The 15,067-nt window shown below is 42.8% G+C and overlaps 1 protein-coding gene across 3 annotated transcripts in view; it reads right to left on the bottom strand.

Annotated features, from left to right (window-relative positions):
- The window catches only part of FMRFa (FMRFamide related propeptide), a 179,097-nt gene that overhangs the window by 40,103 nt on the left and 123,927 nt on the right, over positions 1 to 15,067 (bottom strand). The window lies entirely within an intron of this gene.

Below are 15,067 nucleotides of genomic sequence, written 5' to 3'. Positions count from 1 at the left end.
CAGGCAATGTCTTCTTCGACGAGAACCTTCTGTCTTCGTCCAATTAGTTGGTTGGAACCACCTCGATATGTAAAACCCATCAACTGAAACAAGTATAGTTCTAAGATGATCGTACGTTTGGAATACGAAGCGTACGGCGGTCCTATAGGACAACAGCTAAGAAGGAAGTAAAGCGACTCGAACAGTGGTAATACGCGATTGAATGGTGTGCTTTGGGACATACAGCTCTACTTCTCGAGAAAAGTTCTCACATGAAAATACTTACAAGAACAGCTCTTCTTGTTCTAGATTCTTTTGGCAAGATAGGTGTCTCATTTGCGCACTTCTTTTCCACGGTGTAATAGGTTACAACCTTTCCCTGCTGTGACAAATATTATGGCTGCCATAGACAACTTTTGTGAGGGCAGTGAAGTGAAAACTTCTGTCCGAGGTTCACTAAAGTTAGTTTCTGCAAGGCTCGCAGTACTGGGCGAAATAATTTATTGTGTACTGTTTTGTTATGATACGAAGAATTCGAATGCGCCAAAATCTACCGAGAAATAATATCCAAGCTACATATCACACCTCCAATCGTTAGAAATTAGTGCTATACTATAGTGTTTTAAATAGTGACAACCAAGATAAAAAGTCAGATGAAGAATAAATACGGCAAATAATTCATATTACGCGGCTCAGTAACCAGGAAGTGCTCATGATTAAAACGTTCTGTGACCTTCATTTCAATGCCAACAATATTATTCATTATGAAACCAAGAGCTCACTACAAGGCAGCTTGGCATAAGCTGCAAAGCCAAAAAAAAAAAAAGAAAGATCTGATGTTTTCAAGCAATTTGTGGGTCCCCAAAACAAATTTTTGAGCTTCAGAAAGAACAGCTGCTTAATGACTACCAAGTGATGGCTTTGTTCAGCGCTTCGACAAACAGCTGTCAACGTGTTTTGTATAAATTCTAATAACACACGCGATGAAAATTAAACGAGCAGTTTTTACAAAAACAGAGGCGAGGTTAAGCGAACTCGAACGCTTTGACCAGAATTTCCGTAAGAAGCATGCCAAACAAAGCGGTCGCAGATGAATTAAAAGAAGACAAGAAAGCCTGTTGTTGACGCCAGCGTAATTTGCTCGGCTTTCTCTCTTAGTTTTTCTAGCACCTTCTCTGAGCGAGACGGCGTTCGAGTAATGACTGCGTGAGGGGCGATTTAATGAAAAACCGGTGACCCCGTTGCCGGATTTTCATTTATTCAACGTTATAAACGACACGCAGTCTCTGGCAGTCAGAGGCGACCCGAGTCCATGTACGGACGCGTCACAGACTTCGATTTCAGACCGTGCGGCAATTAGTTTGCAGCTCCTGCCTGCACAAGGGTCCTGGTTCACGTTTTCGTTTGGGCATGGCCTGAAGAGTCTGCCTTGGCATCATGATGAATCTGTTCATTCTGTCATGCTTATTCTGGCAAAGCGTTTTCGATGGGAGCACATTATCGTTTTTTGAAGCACCCCGAACTTGTCTGAGAAGGTGGCAATGGCACACGCTTACGTGTATTCGCATTCATTTGGCCCCAGTGTAGTCTAATGCCATTTTGAAGATTGTTATTTAGTAAGAAAGCTTGAATTCTGTTGAACACTTTTTTATTTTTATTTTTCAAGTACCAAAGCTCACGCTACTGCAACACTCCCTGATTTGTGAATAACATGGTGTTCTTACATACCGCTTTCAATAGCACGTTACTAATTGTAAAACCGGTTAATGTTGAATCTTGTTCAATGTTGCTCAGGACTCGCTTTCTGCTGGCAAGCTTGCTGAATGATTGGTGCTAGCTAATGGAAGGTAAATCTGAAATATTTTCAGCTAGCTGCTCTTGTAAGGGCAATACTGTGTTCAATCACAGCTGATACAATGAGGTTCTTGAAGAGAAATATCTAGAAAATAATCTTGTCTCATTCTGCTTGTCTCAAAAGCAAGGTGCATGCTTTTCAATTGTGTTACCCTGTCCATGCCTCTAGTGAGCTTAAGTGCTGCGTTGGCAAGCTGTACGAGTAGTGTGTATGTTAAAGCGTGAAGCAATCTTTTAGACGTGCGTATACCCAGTATGGTTTCCGGAACGCCAAAGGTGGCTAACAAAGCAGCAGCAGAATTGGTAGTAGGATAAGCTAATCTCTGTTTCCGTACAGGCCGTTCGAAGTGTTTGTGTGTCATGATGGCGTTCTCACTTACTATTTCAAAAAAAAAAACAATGCTCCGTCCATAGTGGTTAAACATTAGGCAAAATTACCGTTGCAAGACTTCGAGATTGTTGCTCGATGCTCAGTTAAGGATGCCAGTTCAAAATTGCAAGATCGAAAGAATATACGCAAATGCTGCAATCTGAAAAGCCTGTGACATGCTTCTGTCAAAGAAGCACGTCGTGTAATTTTCGTGGTTTTATAACTACAAAACCGAAAACATTGTTGCTCTTGGCGATCTATTGTTGATCGTGATATCAGTTCTCACCTTTCTTGCCGAAGAATATGAAGCACTGCATAAGACAAATAAAGATCGGGTGCTCAAGTTAGCGAGAAAGTAATACAAACAGAACTTTGCTTTTGAAATAAATATATTCTACACTCCGTGAGATAAATTTAGTTCACTGCAAGACAAGATGCTTTATTTCTAGCTTCACTTGCAAAATGTGTTAGCGTAACGGGTCTTCTTTAAGGCAAAGTCACTTCTCGGGCTTCGAACACCTTTTCAGCGTTCTCCTAAGAAAGAAGATAAGCAAATTATATATATATATATATATATATATATATATATATATATATATATATATATCAAAATACGTATAAATTGTCTACTGAAGAACATGGATAAGATTTCATGGGTCAAGCATCTTAGGTACAGGGTTTATCTGGTGCCCGTATATCACGGATACTTTATATGAGGCAACGTTCGGGTAAAGTACGAATACGTAAGGCACAAAGCAAGATTAAGCAATAGGCTAATATCATTGATAATTGTGACGGAGTATCATAAACACCTACAACCACGAACCCTTTGTACTAATCAGCGACTTCAACGTCGACATCAAGGACCTTATAACGTTGCTTCGTCATCGACTTTATAGGTCACTTCATACTACTCACTTTATGAAGCAACGCTTGGGTAACGTACAGTACGGTCCGAAATATGCGACCCAGAAGTAAAGGTTTACCAATAGACTGATGTCAATTATAATTGTGACCGAACAATATAAAACACGTACAAACACAAACTCTTTATACTAGTCGGCGGATTCAAAGTGGACATGATGAACTTTAGGACCTAGCTTCGTTGTCGACTCTTTATATCACTTTACGTCGTTTTATGATTCTGAATTTACATTAAAATGAGCTCGGATAACATACGTGAGACTCATGAAAAATCACAGCATATCCACGGAGTGGATGATGATGAGTGGGGTGAAGCGTCCATCAGCCTGTCCGTGCTTCCGTCAGTCCGTTGGTTCTTGCTTCCGTCCGTCCGCGCGAACATCCCTGCGTCTATCCATGCGTCCGTCCGTGAGTCCGTTCATTCGTCTGTACATCAGTTCGTGCGTCCATCCGTCTGTATGTCCGCGCGTTCGTCCATCTATGCGTTCATCTTCTAGTTTGTCCGTCCGTTCGTCCGTGCGTCCGTTTAGTGAACACTCTAAGTACTGCCATGTCATATCCCACAGCCCCTGTGGCACATACCTGCTCTAGAGCAGGTATGTGCCACTGGTGGCTACGTACAACATTGGAAGATGTACAGACCCACGACTCAAGAAGCTTCGCCCCTAAAAGTTAGCAAGAGACTGATATCCATCACAGTTATGAGAGAATAATATATGACACTTATAAGCAAAAACCTATAGTCTAGTTGGCGACTTCAAATTATACATTATGGACCCTACGATCTAGTTTTGTCTGGTCATGATGATTCACTTCAAGCAGATGCGTGAATTTTTATCACGATGACCTCTATGGTTTTTGAGGTCTGAGGGATATGAGTGACAGCCCGAGCATTACAGTTTGTATGCCGGTCTAACAAGTTGGACCTGTAGGCCTTTATTTTAGGAATGGTAGCCCTCAGATTTCGTTATTGCTACTGAACAACTGCTTTGAAAGCACAGTTGTCACTGCCTACATAGGTGCACAAACAAAGTTCTATGAATGTTTTTTACTTACTTATTCTACGCTCCGGCTTATCTGCCGATCAGAACATGTTCAATTTTTTGTAGCTTCTTTTGTCGAGATTGCAGAAGCAGTCTTGTTTACGAGTCGTTCGCTCAGACGTGTATAATCAATTTTAGGATCCTGGATTCACTGCGATTGCCGCTAACACTCAATTAATGGCAGGGTACACTCACTGGTTGCCAACGGATGTAGGGATCAGGTCACTGTGTTTCCTCACCATTGTGTGTTTAAACTGAGCACTTTGATAGAGCCACGGGTCGATCTGCTGTAGGCTTCAAAGCAAGCGAATCACGCCTTCGTTTTGCAACCTTTGTTTTGTATACGTAGGAACCGAACATGCGTTTCTGTAGGTGTTAAAGTATTAAAAGTTCAGCGCAAAAAGGATCGGTGACCTCACACGAGGCAACCGCCATTGTAAGGGCGTAGGTCAATGCTGGTGTCGAGAATTATTGAGCGTGAGCGCACGGACAAGTTTACGGAATCGAGATGGTGGATGCCATCAAAGTTCATCACTCCTGGAATGTAACAGCCGTCTGTGCCACTACACAAACCATTGAATGCGTCACTGTTATCGGCATTCGTTCACAGAGACATTATATTATATTGTAAAGCTCACAGCGCAAATCCGATTCGTGAAATTTTTCAAAGTATTATTTGCTTTAGTTACAATTATTGCAAAAAGCGTGAATTCGCTTCTTCGTTGGAAATATGGTATTTTATGGTATACTACGCATTTATATTTTGTCGTGAATGCTGCATAATTGTTGGAAGGGGTAAATTGTATGAAAATCAGAAACAGTGTGAATTAGCACTCCAAAGAGTGACGGCATATTCGATGAAAATATGAATAACCTGAAACACTGAGTGACGCTGGAGTAGAAGTTTTTTAAAGTGCTTTTCACGTGACAATACTACTTGTCGAAACTTCGGCTCCAGTGACGCCCCCTACTAAAATATATTTTCAGTATTGAGGCAACTACACCTATACTGAAATTCTTCTATATTTCATGTATGCGTACAATATTCACTAACTGAGATGAAATACTTCAATTTATGCTCGTTAATTTTTGTAAATGTCTGCTGCTTGCTGAGCTGCAATAATTGCTACAATAATCGTGGTGTTATATCGCTCAACTTATCGTGATTTGAGAGATTAGCGACGGTGATTTTGCGCAGCTCTCGCAATGAGGCGTTACGCAAATGTCCTTGGTGCGCTTGCTTATATGGTCGATATCATAGGCAACGTGTAAGGTGGTGTGCTGTCACATTTCACCTGTCCTTCCCACTTCCACATTTTTATCGACAATACGATGCAGACATTTGTTAGTCTGATGCCTCAACATTACTATTCACCCGTTTTCTAAATCGGCACCGCATGTGAAACATTGCCTTTCTATGAATAAATCTCAGGATCGAAGAATTCAAGATGATCACTCTCAGAACACGTATATGGATGTAGACCGTAAAGGTTGAATGTGTACTTTTGTCACGTACACCAGAATATGACCATTATATTTTAGCGACGCCTGGTACTGGTGACAGAGAGGACTGTTAGAATGTTAGGGATGTCATATTTAGCATGCCACTTTTTGTTTCCAAAGGAAAGTCCATCGCAGATATTGCGAAACTAGTCGAGACAAACCGGGAACTGTTGTTTTGAGAAACTGAAAACCCCAATAAAGCAGAATATAATGCAATAACTTCCGCACTTTTTGTTTAAAGCGTCCATATATACAGAAAATTAGTGACGTGTTATGATACACTCTGAAATTGGTCTGATCTCTTGATATGTAGTTGTTATAAAAAACTAGAATAGTGTACAATAAAAAATGTCAAATTTCTCCAAACGAGCAAGGGATTTTTTAGCCCTCTTTTATTTGAACTTAAAAGCTTTGTCGTCTTTTGGCAAATTCATCCCTCCCTGCAGTTTTATTCGGCTGAGTTATTTGATCTACAATATTTTCTGTGGCAGAGAGGTAATTTCGCTCAAAACCAAGCGTTTGCATTTGAGAGAGCAATCCGCTAGCCCTGAGTGCGTTATAAATGGCTACACTTCTACACAAATAGCAGTTAGAATGACAATGTATTGCTGCTTGAGCAATTAGTCACATGCTTCAGAACATTTCCAGATATCTATTTATATGAAACACCACACTATAGTTCCAAACACCTGATCCTCCTGAAAAGTCTGAATTTTATATTTTTATGTTTGTGCCTAGAACGTCTGGTGGTAAGCAGCGTTGCTTAATTGCGATGGAAAGCGGCATGTACTCTTCTTTAGAAGCGGGCCACTTGGTTCGGTCAAGAACTGAAAGCGAAATCCTGAGATCAGGCAAAGATGAAGTGAGACATCAACCTCCTACGCAATGCTGGTGTGCGCAAACATTGACGTTCCTCGAACGACCAGCTATGGGCAGCTTTGTTTTTCTGGAAAGGCTCAAGAGACGACAGATTGTGCTGGAAAATATATGTAGTTTCGAAATTATCTGTTGTAAATATATGCTGCTGGAGACGGCCATTTGGAACAAGCTATTTATTTGTAACTGAAGCAAGCTGCTGAGGCGTGGGGGCCCAGCTAAGTCAAGCAGCGTTAGAATTTTGTTCAAAAACGGGAATCGCTGCGAGAGAAATCGTGGAAGCCCATTGGATTCAAAAATAAAAAATCTATTGCTTTGATCCACCAAGAAATTTCACTGCTTTTGCCATACCTCTACTGATGAATTTTTATCTTTCCTACTGAGTGTGCACGCGTGTGCAGCCGAATGTGCTGTGTTTATCTCTCTTCCCCCTCTCCTCTCTATCTTTCATCTCCCCCATCCCTGTCCCATGCGCAGAATAACAAACCGGCTGCTTATAGGCTGGGTAACCTCCCTGCCATTCTTTTCCTCATATTTTCCTTCCTCCTTTATCTTTCCTAACTGTTGCTCCACCGTGGTGGTCTAGTGGCTAAGGTACTCGGCAGCCGACCCGCTAGTCGCGGGATCAAATCGCGGCAGTGGCGGCTGCATTTTAGATGGAGGCGGAAATGCTGTAGGCCCGTGTGCTCATGTTTGGTTGCACGTTAAAGAACCCAAGTGGTCCAAATTTTCGGAGCCCTCCACTACGGTGTCTCTCATAACCATAATATCTATTTTTATTTTATTTTTTATTTATTATGTACCTGCTTTGACATAAGGCATTACAGCAGAGAGGGTACAGTACATATAATCAAACACACAAAAAATTCATAAAGCATGGAAGAACTCATTACTTGAATCAATACAGACTATTTCCGGTGGCAGAGTGTTTCATTCTCTTATGGTGCGGACAAAGAAAGAGTAGCGAAAAGCGTCACCCCCAAAAGGGATTTCGCGTATCTTTAAGCGATGATCACGTCTTTGAGAAACGTAGTTTGGTGGTTAAAAATACAATTGCCCGATGATCCCTGTTCTCGAATGATAAATGCTATGAAAAAATTTTAATCAGAGGTTTCGACGATGGTTTTCAAGAAGATCTCAACTTAATGTTTTCTGCTCTTTGTCACACCAAGCATTTTGTCGTAATTTTCAAAGACAAATTTAAATTGAATAGCTCTATTCTGCACTTTTTCAAGTTTATCTGCGAGTTTCTTAGTATATGGGTTTCAGCAGCGCACGCATACTCCAGTATACTGCGGACGTGTGTAAAATAGAACTGTTCTCTAAGTTTTTGTGGTATAATACTGAAGTTACGTTTCAGAAAATTTAATGTTTCTACCGCCTTGTTCCTAATGCTAGTGACATGTTTATTCCACCTCAAATCAGCAGTAAAAAATACGCCTAGTTATTTATATTCCGTGACATTTTGAAGATTAGCGTCATTGATCGTGTAATGATTTCTGCAGTGCGAGAGTTTCCTGGTAAATGTGACGTAGACGGTTTTTTTTTTCATATTTAACGACATTTCCAATTATAACACCATGTGGCAATCAAATCTAAATTGGTTTGCAGTGCTTGTTTGTCAGGGTCGCTATTGATGACCCTATATACTATACAGTCATCTGCAAACATTCTAAATGATGATGCGATAATAAAAAGTGATGTCATCTATGAATAACAAAAATAAAAGCGGACCTAAGACTGATCTCTGTGGTGCACCCGAGGTCACAGCAACATATGTAGAGGTGGTTTCGGAATATGGTGGTTTCGGGACTTTAAACTTTACATACTAACTAATCAATCAATTCGTGATTGTTTGATAGATGTGCATTTGACGAAGTCTGTTGTTGTGAACGCACCAATCTGAGGCACAACAACCACACGTGTCATATGTGCCAGTTCTTTTTTCTTTTACGAGAATGGGCAGGTCATGTTGGCTACGTGAGCTGATTGTTCATCTCCTTTTTTAATCCTTGTCAGTGTCTCGCAAAGTAGATTAAATATGAAGCTATTTTCGCCCAAGCATACGTCCGGAAAGGTTTGGGGACAGTGAGGTGTGTTGCGCGCTTCCGTAATCATTTGGGAAACGCGCGAAGTCCGCCTCAAGTTTTTACTCTGTCGGACCAGACCAGTTATTGTTCAAAAAACACACGCAGAGTTATAGCCGCTACCTTGGTTTGTCTGATGTGGAGATAATAATTTTCGTCCACTTCTTTCACCCGCACTGAATGTGCATTGTGCGAAATTCCCGTATCGCCATCATGGGGTGATAACGGTGACATAGGACCTGTGATGTGGAAGAGTAACACAGTTGCTTCGTTCGCTTGTCCCAGCAAAGGCATGAATTAAAGCACGCTATTGCGTACAGAAGGTTGTCGTTTAATTTTTATTGTCGTATAGATTTAAAGATTGCTTTCTCTCACAATTTCATCTTAGCACTGTTTTCATAAACTTTTTGTATTTCTTTTTTGTGATGTTATACCTATATGTTTATTTCATATTTGTTGTGCATGATTGACTGCCATTCCTGCCGCTTTGTCAACTTGTGAACGGGGTCAGGACCTCGTCAAGCTCTTGAGCTTTTAGTCCTGTACTCCACCTTGTCTGAAGGAAATAAAATGATTGATTGATTGATTGATTGAATTAATCACTTGAACATGGTAGCGCTTTGGTGATGTTCCCAATAATGGAGACCCCTCAGCGCACCTCTTAGCACACCATATGAAAATCAATTTAAAAGTAACATTTTTTAAAGACAACTTTAGAAGATTACTTTTGCCTTTTCTTCCTTTTTTAGAAAAACATTCATTGTACATACCAGGTTAAATAAGATGTATCGAAGAACGATGCATGTTTGAATGCAAGAGCAATTTATGAAGTCAATAAATTTATTGTGGCATATATCACGGATGGACGATGCTGTGCGGATAAAACAGAATTCTCTGTGTGACCCAGACTCTACCACTTTTGGGAATTACACTGGACCAAGAGTTAAGGTATTGGAGACATGGATTTGACAGCTGAGTGCCGAAGTGAACTTGGCAAGTCTAGTGATACATTTTACATCTAGCCTTTATTGCCAGCAGGAACTACACGCAAATGCTACGCCCTTATGGCACCAGTACAGGAAATCATAGGCATCCATCTACACGTAAGTTTTTCTGGACACCGTCATGCAGAGTAACATCCTGCGTGAAGCGACGAGTGTTGTACGGACCTTGTTAACGACGGCGAATGCGGAAGTTTTTCGACGGTATTATTAAAACTTGTAAGTTAGAATGTTTAGCCGACCAACCACAATCCACTGGGTTGTCGAGTAAGTAAGTCTGATGTTGTCAACGTGAAAGGTTGCTCCGTCTGGGACAAACCACCCTATTTTGCGTTACGTGCCCACATGGCTCAACCCGTGGGACAGGCCTTTAGTCAACTTCCTCAATTGCGTGCAGCAGTTTCGTTTCGTAAGCTTCGGCAATTTGCGTGCGAGCTTATCTCGTTTTGTCGTACTCTCGCAGCACCCGAGAGGTGATCAAGCGGCCGGGAAGTCCTGTGGTCCAGTGCAAAGGCAATAGCGGAGTGTGTTCTCATGAGTTGAGGTGATCAATTGATCATGATCCTATGAAGCCCGAGAATGACTTTTCCAGTCGGATTTAGCAGTAATGGTCTGTTACCAGGTGGTTTGTATTAACAACTTGTGTGTTCACAGTGCGCCACGCTGCACGCAACTAAATCTTGGGGTGACAGTAATTCCCGCCGGTCCGCCGGTAAATTAGGACGGCCGTAAAGAGCGATGTCTCCCGCACCGACGAGAACGCCACCTGGCGGAGAGGGGGAGAGGTATGGTACACCGGTACAGTCAATAGACGGAACGAGAGAGAAAGGGCTAAGCCATAGATGTAAGGAGCGTTGTGAATGGCCCATTTTACGAGCCATCGGGATTCAGCATGATTTCCCCCCTGTGCGGCCATTTTTCTGCCCTGGGCCCCGAGGCTTCGGCGTATAGAGAAAATAGCAAATGCTGCACGTAGCGTTCAGATTTATGCTCGCTTCGAACGACGGACGACCAAGAACCTCTCGCCGTGTTGTTTAGGCACAAGATGTTGCGGGGACAAAGAGCTGTACGCCGCTGTACGCCTCTCCAGACGAGGTCACAATGACCGTAAAAAGATATTCGATGAAACGGGACAGAGTTCCGTTTTGTGTGTTTCGTTGGCTCGCATAGATTATTTGGCCTCTATGCATGTATTGTTGCTTGATCTTTCCCTCTTGACTGTAAAATGTCTTCCAATCGGCTGGTCGTAGCTGTCTGTACCCGTCATCATGTGAGTGGCAGGGTAATGCTTGTTAGGCAAAAATTATATGGGTGACTATAGACTTGGTTACCTAGCGAGACCAAGCGAGGCGCACACAGATATTCAAATGATTTATTTTTTTCTTTATGGTATAGCAGTGACTTGTTTTCTACTGAACATCTTTGAGTGATTGCAATATTTCTCTCAGCTTTAGTAAGGGTATACAGCGGTGATATACTAAACATACAAAAATATTATATCAAATCATATCTATAATATGTGGATCCTGTAAGGAAATACGCAGAATCATTTGAATATTATATTGAACATTTCAGAAGGGTTTGCAGAAAGCTGCAGAACTGATTACTTTTTGCTGCGCAATTATGTTTAATTCTTATTGTGAGCGGGCTTGGGTCTTCTGACAACTCGTGAAAATGAAATATTATGAAAGCAGGTAGGAAAAGCACATAACTATGGGAGAGTACACATTACAGTGCGTTCTCATAGTGCACGAAAAACGCTGTTTTTTTTTTACTTGTGACTACTTATGCGTAGCTGGATCCACCGCACTTCTTTCCCTCCAGGAGCGCCAAGTAAAGTGCTGCAGTATATTCGAGGAAAGTTTCCTGATCATACCAAATACATTTTCGCAGGAACGTTCGCCACGAGCACTTCCTTCATAAATTCATGATTACTGCACCCCCTGGTATTCCATAAGATTTCGTAGTTGTTGTTTTTTCTGCCTTAAGTTTCTCCACTTGATTCTTCTTTATGACACTTTATTTTCTGCGTTGCAAGTATGAGAGAAGAACGCTGAAATACCTTCGGGAAATCAACCCTTTGTGACCTTCACTTGAAAAGAAACTCCAGTTATGGCTGTCAGACCTAAGTTCACAAGCTTTTGCTCTGTGGTATGTCGGTGGTTTGGAGAGGTTCTCTGACAGCACATGTACGACTCAGACAATAGCTGGTCATTAGCATGAAATTGAATCACCGACCATTATTTCATTAGCGCAAAAGTAAAATATGATGTATGAGACGTGTTAAATGCAAGAAAAGTGTGCCCCTGGAAACAATGCTCGCAGCTTGCACACGTTTCCGAAGTCACGTTGGCTTGTTGTGACTATTGCAATGGAACGGCTTGGAAAGTTGTGGTATGTGTCGTCTCCCGGGTATTATGGTTCGCGATGTCCTTTGAATCATTTCGAAGCCCACACTCCTTTGTTTACAGCAACCATTTGGTTGATGTCCTTGCCTTTTATCCCTTCGCCTCGGTCTTCTTCTTTCACATCCTCCCCGCAAGCCAAATGTATATCAAATGACGCAGCCAAAGGACGACTATTCGTTGTGTCCACTGAAATTCCTGTTTCGACGCCTATTTCAAGCTTTCTTCAACCTCACAGATACACGTCTACTCCAACGCTGTGTGCAAAGCAACCACAGAAATAGAGAGCTCGCCGGCATCGTATTGACTTTTCCCCGGTCCATCTGTTAGGCGATCTCCGACTCGGTATCACGTTTTCACGCTCGGACGCTTCCAGGAGTGTCGCCGCCGAGTATCGCGGACACGTGCGAGCAACGCGTCTTCACTTCCCAGTTTATACGGCCTCCCACGTTATACGGCGCACTCCTCTCGATGCGGGCAGCTGTACCGCAGGAACCAGAGCAAATATTGCCGTCCTCGTGCGCCTGTCCCTTTCCACGACACCCGGATAACTTGCCACGGATTGGAGGCAAACAGTGCACCCTTCTCCAGTGTACAAATAAAGTTGCTCGGTTTCGGTTCCGTTACCGTCGAGAAGAGCAACTCGCTAGAAAGGGCGGCATCAGCGCGTGGGCTTGTGTTGTACGCAGCGCCACCCTACCGGCGTCTTCCTCAATCTCATATGGTGCCATTGCACTTTGGTGGACCACTCGTCTTTTGTTTTCTTATGGCCTGACAGAGGCCACGTCTCGCTACACGCTCAGCCCATCTGACAGTCCGGTTGGGTGGATCCGATCACTCGGCGGTATTTCCAGCTCTCGACGACGGGAGCGGAAGAGTGCCCTTGGCGGGCGTGTACATTAGTGGTCTCTTGTGCGCTGCTTTTCTGACGGTGACAGAGCTAACTTCTTTGCAGGGGCGGCAGATCCGTCGTGCAGAGAGCCCTTTACATCCCTATTTACCACAGCTAGTGGTGCTGCGGCAGCACTTTGGCTCTGGCATTCGGTACTGGACATTCCACTCAGTCTCGAATAACCCTTTAGTCCTGAAGTCGTCATAGGTGGTAGCACATGTTATGCATGTGCTTGTCAATTACATGAATATCTTATGTTAGCAGTAGCGCTTTTTTTCGCACGTCGTAGTTCTTCTGCCGCAGACTCATAATCGATCGCTATTAGTTGCACTATAACCAGCTCTGCGGTGTGTTTTTTTAACTCATCTAGTTCACTGTTCCTCAGAGGCGTGAGCCCCGCCTCGATGGTCTAGTGGCTAAGGTACCGGGTTGTGGACCCGCAGGTCGCAGGATCAAATCCCGGCTGCGGCAGCTACATTTTAGATGGATGCGGGAATGCTGTAGGCCTGTGTACTTGGATTACGGCGCACGTCAAAGAAGCCCATGTGGTTGAAATTTCCGGAGCCCTTCACTACGGGATCTCTCTTAATCATATGGTGGCTTTGGGACGTCAAACCCCGCATTTAAATCAAATCAAAATAGTGGCATGATCACAAGCATCAATGCCATGTCAACTTATAATATTCTCTAACTAGCATAAAAGGCTGTCGCAATGGTTGATTTTTTTGTCAATTATTGAACACACTGACAGATAAGGGAGACTTTTCTTCCTAAATGCATGCTGGCGCTAAACGAGCATGGGATTGCTTTACCACACAGGGTTGAGTCTAGCCAGAGTTCCAAGAATATAGACTCCTCTTCACAAATGTTTTTGCCCTCAACCAAAAGTAGAAAGCCAAGCAGACTCCGTTCTCTCGTGTGTCAAAAATTTATCTTGTAAGCTTGTTAGCTTATCTGGAGTTTACCTTCCAAACAAAACATGCACGTGGCATCGTCAAACACAGCAGCAACGTTCGCAAAGTCTGATAGTGTTTGAGACTGCGGCCATTTTTTTTCTGCCGTGAGCCAATGCAAACGTCTATTCGGACACGTTCACTAAAACAACACTTTTTCGAAACAGGGCCGAGTTGGAGCGAGATATACTTTAAAAACTACAACGGTTCTGCGACGGGTATGCTGACAAAGCCATCGCTGTCATTGCTGAAAGGGACACAGTTACAGTTTCTTATTTGATTTTCGCTTATTGTTTACACGCGCTGTGAAGGTGCACGCGTACAAAAATTTACACACAGCGTCAAAAATCGCCGAACGAAAAAACGCCAACATGCATCCAAAGGCGCCACATTGATGCACCACTAACACCCCGTGTATTCTGAGCCGCACGCCACTGCCTAGAAAAGATGCACTTAAAGGCTGCGACAATTGGTTATGCTACTGTAGCACACCAAAGAAGATATGAATGTTATTCTGGGGCTTCAGGCAGGGAGAAATTCTATTCCCACGGGGAGGCGAGGTTCCAAAGCCAAAGCGATCTTGTGTATTCTATTTGCCATTCCGCTTTGCTATAGGGTGCTCGAACTTTCATGCTCCGACAAAATAGGCCTGATACTCAGGGCAATGTTTCCGGAACATTTCGCATCTCAAACGGGGGCGTCTTTTTGTTGAACTTTCAAAAAAGGGACCACTGTGCTGTGACTGGTTGCTACAAAGGTTTCTGTCGTTGTCTCGGGAGACTTTTGAGCGCACGACGATGATGAGAATAGTCGCTTGTGTCCACAACACAATATGCTACTGTTTTTTGCACAATATCAACAAGCAAACACACACAAAGACGGGACCCGAAGCTGGGTAAAAAAATAACGCATAAAAACTCAAAAATGGTGTGTTTACTTTCCTGTGTAGGCAAGGTCTCTAAGGTTCATTGGAGAAGACAAAGATGTAAAACCTTTATTTTAAGGTCGGGTGTTGCCATTGGAAAATTTTGTAGCGCCCTCAGGCACTGAGTATAATAGAGTGGAAAAAACTCGTGTGTACGATATTTAGCAATGTGTAAGTGTATTTATCTTGGAACTGTGTTTGCACAGAAACCTCTCGCAAGATTGCTTCAACGAAGAGTTGTTTGACTTTCGAGTT

Source organism: Rhipicephalus microplus, chromosome 8 (assembly GCF_043290135.1).
Source record: "Rhipicephalus microplus isolate Deutch F79 chromosome 8, USDA_Rmic, whole genome shotgun sequence".
Classification (NCBI taxonomy): domain Eukaryota; kingdom Metazoa; phylum Arthropoda; class Arachnida; order Ixodida; family Ixodidae; genus Rhipicephalus; species Rhipicephalus microplus.
The sequence above is the reverse complement of the archived record's forward strand: the minus strand, read 5'-3'. Positions and strand labels throughout refer to the sequence as shown.